The following is a 7,825-nucleotide window of genomic DNA, read 5'->3' on the forward strand; positions in this document are numbered from 1 at the left end:
CAATTTGACAGTATTGGTTAACACAAGGTTTTGTCCACAAAATATTTGAATGTTGAAACGGGATGTTGCAGAAAAGTCAGATAAACAATTGCTTGTTGTATTTTATTTCAGCGTTAAATAATGAGCTGTTTATGGAATGTGCATATGTGAATATTTTCATCAGAAAAATCAAATTTAGCTAATTAAGGAGTATCTTGATTTAATAGTAAATTAGAATGAAATAGGATCAGAAGATTATTTTGTTAACCTAGGTAACAACAATGACTGCTTTTCTGAAGTACAGATTGAACCTCCCTTATCCAGAACTCCCTTATCCAGAATCACACCTCGTCCAGAACCATTCCCGGCCACTGGGTGGCGCATGCGCAGAACACCAACATGAACAAATTGAAGTCCTTCCTCGCTGCCGACTCCCGCAATTGCTGGCCTGACTCCGCGATCCACCGCTACCGCAACCCCCCATGATCTCTCTGCCGCACTCCCACCCCAAGCCAGCCAGCCCCGATATCCCCTTGCTTAGTACCTGTACCATCCAAATTAACGTGACCTCCCCTCGTCCGGAAAAATTCTTTATCCAGAACAGGCCAGGTCCCGAGGGTTCCGGATAAGGAAGGTTCAACCTGTAGTTCGTTGGATATGAAGTGCTTTGGCACATGCCGAGGGCATGATGAGGCACTAGATAAATGCAAATTTAGCCTTCTTTATTACAACTAAGGCTGGTGTTCATTAAAATTACTATATGATTCAAAATTACTTTGGATTGTTAATTCAGAGATAGAAGGTGAGAGCTAATTGTGTAGTTGAGCGATCCCCGTGACAAGTTACAGGGAAGCAGATGAGGAAAATGCCAGAAAATCATACGCTGCAGGCCTTTGACTTCCAAACCTGTGTGGTCCTCGCTGGTTGCAAAATCAGTGCTCTGGTCACACCCCCAATCTTGTAAACCTTACATATAAAGTCAAAGTTACCAATGTTTTTACTGAGTGACAATTGCTTTAGTGATATTTCCATTGGCTTCGACATTGCATGTCCTGAACTTTAATGGTTAGTAAAGAAAGAAAGAATTGCATTTATATAGCATCTTTCACGTCCTCAGGACATTTCAAATTGCTTTACAGCCAATTAAGTACTTTAAAAGTGTCAGCACTGTTGTAATTCAGGAAATGCAGCAGCCAATTTGCGCTCAGCAAAGTCCCACTAACAGCAATGAAATTACGAAATAATCATTTTTTTTTATTGATGTTGGTTGAGGGACAAATATTGGCCAGGACAATATAAAAGCCTGCGTTAAAAATCAATCATTCAGAAGACCCATCTGTATGAAGCTGTTGATGATCTATTGATTTTATGTATCTCTGTGATCAATGAGTTTTCTTTGTTAAAAAAAGTTAGGCACTTCCTGTTGGTCTGGATCACTGAAAACTGAATACCTCACAGACACACAAAAGACATTTTAATTTATATCTAAGGAAGGATATAAAGTGCTGTTAAGGACTTTGAGTTCCCACCGCGTCCCCCCCCAACCTCTGCCATTCTTCCCTCCAAAGAAGGAAGTGTTATGTAAACAGAGGAGAGAGTACAGTTTAGGTCATACCCTGCTGTTCCTTTAGCCCTATGATGGACAGTAATGCTGAGGCTTAAGTGCTTCCATTGCCAAAAGTTTCCAAATGTAGTTAGCAAGCGTGCCATCAGTATGTAGCTGGGCGTCCTTTATCTGCTTGTACATAACTAACAACAGAGAAAATGAGCATTTATATCGGGCAGTGGATGTCTTTTTTAACACTCCAAACTTAAAAAGCATTACATACCAGTTTACCAGACCACCTTTTGTCAGGTTTCACCAACTGGAGTCCCTGGATTTACCTGGTTTATCCTTGTCACTGGATAAAGGCCTAGCGCTATCAAACATAGCGCTAGCGCTATGTGCAATAGTCACCACACGTTAAAAAAATCCATGCACAGGCATCATCCACCCCTGGAGTTCAGGACTGGAATATCAGATCCTCCATTGAAACATCAGTGAACTCATCCCTTTTGGTGTGGAAACAAATCACCCTCGTTCGAGGGACCGACTATGATGATAATATGTGGAATGATGGCAGTACAGGTGGAAAAATGTGTAATTTTATAATGAAGCAAAAGCAGCAGATGCTGGAAATACATGTCGGTTTGTCGGCACCACTAAAGAGAAGATGCTGAGGATGTCGTGAGTAGCACGTTTAGTGAGTTGGTCACACTGCAGGTAAAGGTTACAAAGGCAGATAGGGAATGAGTGACCATCAGGCAGAGCAGGAGTAGGAAGGTAGTGCAGGGGTCCCCTGCGATCATCTCCCTCCAAAACAGATATACCACTTTGAATACTGTTGGGGGAGATGGCTCATCAGGGGAAGGCAGCAGTAGCCAAGTTCATGGCACCATGGGTGGCTTTGCTGCACAGGAGGACAGGAAAAAGAGTGGGAGAGCTATAGTGGTAGGGGTTTCTATTGTAAGGGGAATAGATAGGCGTTTCTGCGGCCGCAAGTGAGACTCCAGGATGGTATGTTGCCTCCCCGGTGCAAGATGTCTCAGAGTGGCTACAGGGTATTCTGGAGGGGGAGGGTGAACAGCCAGTTGTCATGGTGCATATAGGTACCAACGATATAGGTAAAAAATGGGATGAGGTCCTACAAGCTGAATTTAGGGAGCGAGGAGTTAAATTAAAAAGTATGACCTCAAAGGTAGTACTCTCAGGATTGCTACCAGTGCCACATGTTAGTCAGAGTAGAAATAACAGGAGAGTTAAGATGACGTGGCTTGAGGAATGGTGCAAGAGGGAGGGATTCAAATTCCTGGGATATTGGAACCGGTTCTGGGGGAGGTGGGACCAGTACAAACCGGACAGTCTGCACCTGGGCAGGACCGGAACCGATGTCCTAGGAGGAGTGTTTGCGAGTGTTTGTGAGTGTTTGCGATGGAGAGTGACACAGTTAATTCAGAGACTAGGGTCCTGAATTTAAAGAAAGGTAACTTCGATGGTATGAGACGTGAATTGGCTAGCATAGACTGGCGAATGATACTTAAAGGGTTGATGGTGTATAGGCAATGGCAGACATTTAAAGATCACATGGATGAACTTCAACAATTGTACATCCCTGTATGGCATAAAAATAAAACGGGGAAGGTGGCTCAACCGTGGCTAACAAGGGAAATTAGGGATAGTGTTAAATCCAAGGAAGAGGCATATAAATTGGCCAGAAAAAGCAGCAAACCTGAGGACTGGGAGAAATTTAGAATTCAGCAGAGGCTGACTAAGGGTTTAATTAGGAGGGGAAAATAGAGTATGAGCGTAAGCTTGCAGGGAACATAAAAACTGACTACAAAAGCTTCTATAGATATGTGAAGAGAAAAAGATTAGTGAAGACAAATGTAGGTCCCTTGCAGTCAGAATCAGTTGAATTTATAATGGGGAACAAAGAAATGGCAGACTAATTGAACAAATACGTTGGTTCTGTCTTCACTAAGGAAGACACAAATAACCTTCCGGAAATAATAGGGGACCGAGGGTCTAGCGAGAAGGAGGAACTGAAGGAAATCCTTATGAGTCAGGAAATTGTGTTCGGGAAATTGATGGGATTGAAGGCAATAAATCCCTGGGGCCTGATTGTCTGCATCCCAGACTACTTAAGGAAGTGGCCCTAGAAATAGTGGATGCATTGGTGGTCATTTTCCAACATTCTATAGACCCTGGATCAGTTTCTATGGATTGGAGGATAGCTAATGTAACCCCATTTTTTTAAAAAGGAGGGAGAGAGAGAAAACAGGTAATTATAGACTGGTTAGCCTTACATTGGTAGTGGGGTAAATATTGGAATCAATTATTAAAGATGTAATAGCAGCGCATTTGGAAAGCAGTGACAGGATCGGTCCAAGTCAGCATGGATTTATGAAAGGGAAATCATGCTTGAAACATCTTCTAGAATTTTTTGAGGATGTAACCAATAGAGTGGACAAGGGAGAACAAGTGGATATGGTGTATTTGGACTTTCAAAAGGCTTTTGACAAGGTCCCACACAAGAGATTAGTGTGCAAAATTAAAGCACATGGTATTGGGGATAATGTATTGATGTGGATAGAGAACTGGTTGGCAGACAGAAAGCAAAGTGTAGGAATAAACGGGTCCTTTTCAGGATGGCAGGCAGTGACTAGTGGGGTACCACAAGGCTCAGTGCTGGGACCCCAGCTATTTACAATATACATTAATGATTTAGACAAAGGAATTGAATGTAATCTCCAAGTTTGCAGATGACATTAAGCTAAGTGGCAGTGTAAGCTGTGAGGAGGATGCTAAGAGGCTGCAGGGTAACTTGGACAGGTTAAGTGAGTGGGCAAAAACAGGAAGGCAGAATTTTATCTGAATGGTGACAGATTAGGAAAAGGAGAGGTGCAACGAGACCTGGGTGTCATGGTACATCAGTCATTGAAAGTTGGCATGCAGGTACAGCAGGCAGTGAAGAATGCAAATGGCATGTTGGTCTTCCTAGCAAAAGGATTTGAGTATAGGAGCAGGGAGGTCTTACTGCAGTTGTACAGAGCCTTGGTGAGGCCACACCTTGAATATTGTGTGCAGTTTTGGTCTCCTAATCTGAGGAAGGACATTCTTGCTATTGAGGGAGTGCAGCGAAGGTTCACCAGACTGATTCCTGGGATGGCAGGACTGACATATGAAGAAAGACTACATTGCCTAGGCTTATATTCACTGAAATTTAGAAGAATGAGAGGGGATCTCATAGAAACATATAAAATTCTGAAAGGATTGAGCAGTTTAGATGCAGGAAGAATGTTCCTGATGTTGGGGAAGTCCAGAACCAGGGGTCACAGTCTAAGGATAAGGGGTAAGCCATTTAGGACCGAGATGAGGAGAAACTTCTTCACTCAGAGAGTTGTGAGCATGTTTAATTCTCTACCACAGAAAGTTGTTGAGGCCAGTTCATTAGATATATTCAAAAGGGAGTTAGATGTGGCACTTATGTCTAAAGGGATCAAGGGAGAGAAAGCAGGAATGGGGTACTAAAGTTGCATGATCAGCCATGACCATATTGAATAGTGGTGCAGGCTCGAAAGGCCGAATAGCCTACTCCTGCACCTATTTTCTATGTTTCTATGTTTCTCTCTCTCTCTCTCTTCCCCCGCCTCTCTCTCTCTCTCTTCCCCTCTCTCTCTCTCTCTCTCTCTCTCTCTCTCTCTCTCCCCCTCAAACTCTCTCTATCTCTCTCTCTCTTCTGCACTTTCTCTCTCTCTCTCTCTCTTCCCCCCTCTCTCTCTCTTCCCCCCTTTCTCTCTCTCTCTCTCTTCCCCCTCTCTCTCTCTTCCCCTCTCTCTCTCTCTCTTCCCCTCTCTCGTTCCCACCCCCCTCTCTCTCTCTCCCTCTTCCCCTCTTTCTCCCTCTCTCTCTTCCCCGTCTCTCTCTCTCTCTCTCTCTCTCTCTCTCCCGCCTCTCTCTCTCTCTCTCTCTGGTCATTATCACCAGATTAGGACCGAGATGAGGAGAAACTTTTTCACGCAGAGAATTTTGAACCTATGGAATTCTCTACCACAGAAAGTCGTTGAGGCCAGTTCGTTAGATATATTCAAACGTGAGTTAGATGTGGCCCTTACGGCTAAAGGGATCAAGGGGTATGGAGAGAAAGCAGGAATGGGGTACTGAAGTTGCATGATCAGCCATGATCACATTGAATGGTGGTGCAGACTTGAAAGGCCGAATGGCCTACTCCTGCACCTATTTTCTATGTTTCTATGTTTCTCTCTCTCTCTCTCTCTTCCCCCCATCTCTCTCTCTCTTTCTCTCTTCACTTCTCTCTCCCCTCACACTCTCTCTATCTCTCTCTCTATTTCTCTCTCTCTCCCCCTCTCTCTCTCTTCCCCCCGCTCTCTCTCTCTTCCCCCTTTCTCTCTCTCTTCTCCCCTCTCTCTCTCTCTTCTCCCCTCTCTCTCTCTCTTACCCCCCCTCTCTCTCTTCTCCCCTCTCTCTCTTCCCCCCTCTCTCTCTCTTCCCCCCTCTCTCTCTTGCCCCTCTCGCTCTCTCTCTCTTCCCCCTCTCTCTCTCTCTCTTGCCCCTCTCTCTTTCTCTTGCCCCTCTCTCTCTCTCTTGCCCCTCTCTCTCTCTCCCCCTCTCTCTCTCTCATCCCCCCCTCTCTCTCCCTCTTCCCCTCTTTCTCTCTCTCTCTCTCCCTCTTTCTCTCTCTTCCCCTCTTACTCTCTCTCTCTCTCTCTCTTCCCCGTCTCTCTCTCTCTCTCTCTCTCCCTCTCTCCCGCCTCTCTCTCTCTATCATTAACACCAGATTAAGACCGAGATGAGGAGAAACTTTTTCACTCAGAGAATTGTGAACCTGTGGAATTCTCTGCCACAGAAAGTTGTTGAGGCCAGTTCGTTAGATATATTCAAAAGGGAGTTTGATGTGGCCCTTACGGCTAAACGGATCAAGGGGTATGGAGAGAAAGCAGGAATGGGGCACTGAAGTTGCATGATCAGCCATGATCATATTGAATGGTGGTGCAGGCTCGAAGGGTTGAATGGCCTACTCCTGCACCTATTTTCTATGTTTCTATGTTTCTATGTAAGAGACAGAACAACATTTAGGGTGTAATTTTTCATCGGAACTGGAAACTGAAAGGAAATATTTTAGTAGGGTTAGGGTAAAAAAGGGGGTTAAATATCATCCCTTTTGTCTCTCTAATCTCTCCTGCCTTCCAATCTATCACAGACCTTCCCTTTTGTTCTTTCTTCCCCTCCCTCTTTCAGTGCTTGTTAAGAATCTGTTCTTCTGATGAAGGGTCATCGAGCTGAAACATTAACTGTGCTTTCTTATATTCCAAATTCCAGCATCTGCAGTACTTTGCTTTTGTTTTGGTTAAATATCTGATTACAGCATCTATTCTTTGGTTTATTTCCCAATCTCACTCAAATGTTTGCTTATCATTCAGCTTTCTGTTATTGAATCATAGAACAAATGAAGCAAAGAGAAATAACAGGATCAGTCAGGGACAACAATGCCATATCCCATAACCATTCTACGGAGTGAACAGTCCTTCCTTGAGCGAGGATTATAGATCATACAGCACAGAAGGCATAGAAATTGGAAAAATGATTGCAGTGTGCTGCACAGATAGGTCTTAACGAACCAGTTCATTGTAAGAAATTGGACCTCATACTTTGTCTCCTAGCTAATGGCAGGGCTGCAAACTACATCAATTCCTAAAAGCTGCTCTGGGTGAGAAGGGGCAAATGGTGATGGGCTTGAAGAACATCTTGAAGTTATCCATATAAGAACATAAGAAATAGGAACAGGAGTAGGCCATATGGCCCCTCGAGCCTGCTCCGTCATTTAATAAGATCATGACTGATGTGATCCACTTCCCTGCCCGCTCCCCATAACCCCTTATCCCCTTATCGTTTAAGAAACTGTCTATTTCTGTCTTAAATTTATTCAATGTCCCAGCTTCCACAGCTCTCTGAGGTAGCGAATTCCACAGATTTACAACTCTCTGAGAGAAGAAATTTATCCTCATCTCAGTTTTAAATGGGCAGCCCCTTATTCTAAGTTCTAGTTTCCCCCATCAGTGGAAACATCCTCTCTGCATCCACTTTGTCAATTGTCAAGCCCCCTCATAATTTTATACATTTCAATAAAATCACCTCTCATTCTTCTGAATTTCAATGAGTAGAGGCCCAATCTACTCAACCTTTCCTCATAAGTCAACCCCCCTCATCCCCGGAATCAACCTAGTGAACCTTCTCTGATCTGCCTCCAAAGCAAGTATATTCTTTCGTAAATATGGAAAGCAAAAC

The sequence above is a fragment of the Pristiophorus japonicus genome, chromosome 13 (assembly GCF_044704955.1).
Source record: "Pristiophorus japonicus isolate sPriJap1 chromosome 13, sPriJap1.hap1, whole genome shotgun sequence".
In the NCBI taxonomy this organism is placed as follows: Eukaryota; Metazoa; Chordata; class Chondrichthyes; family Pristiophoridae; genus Pristiophorus; species Pristiophorus japonicus.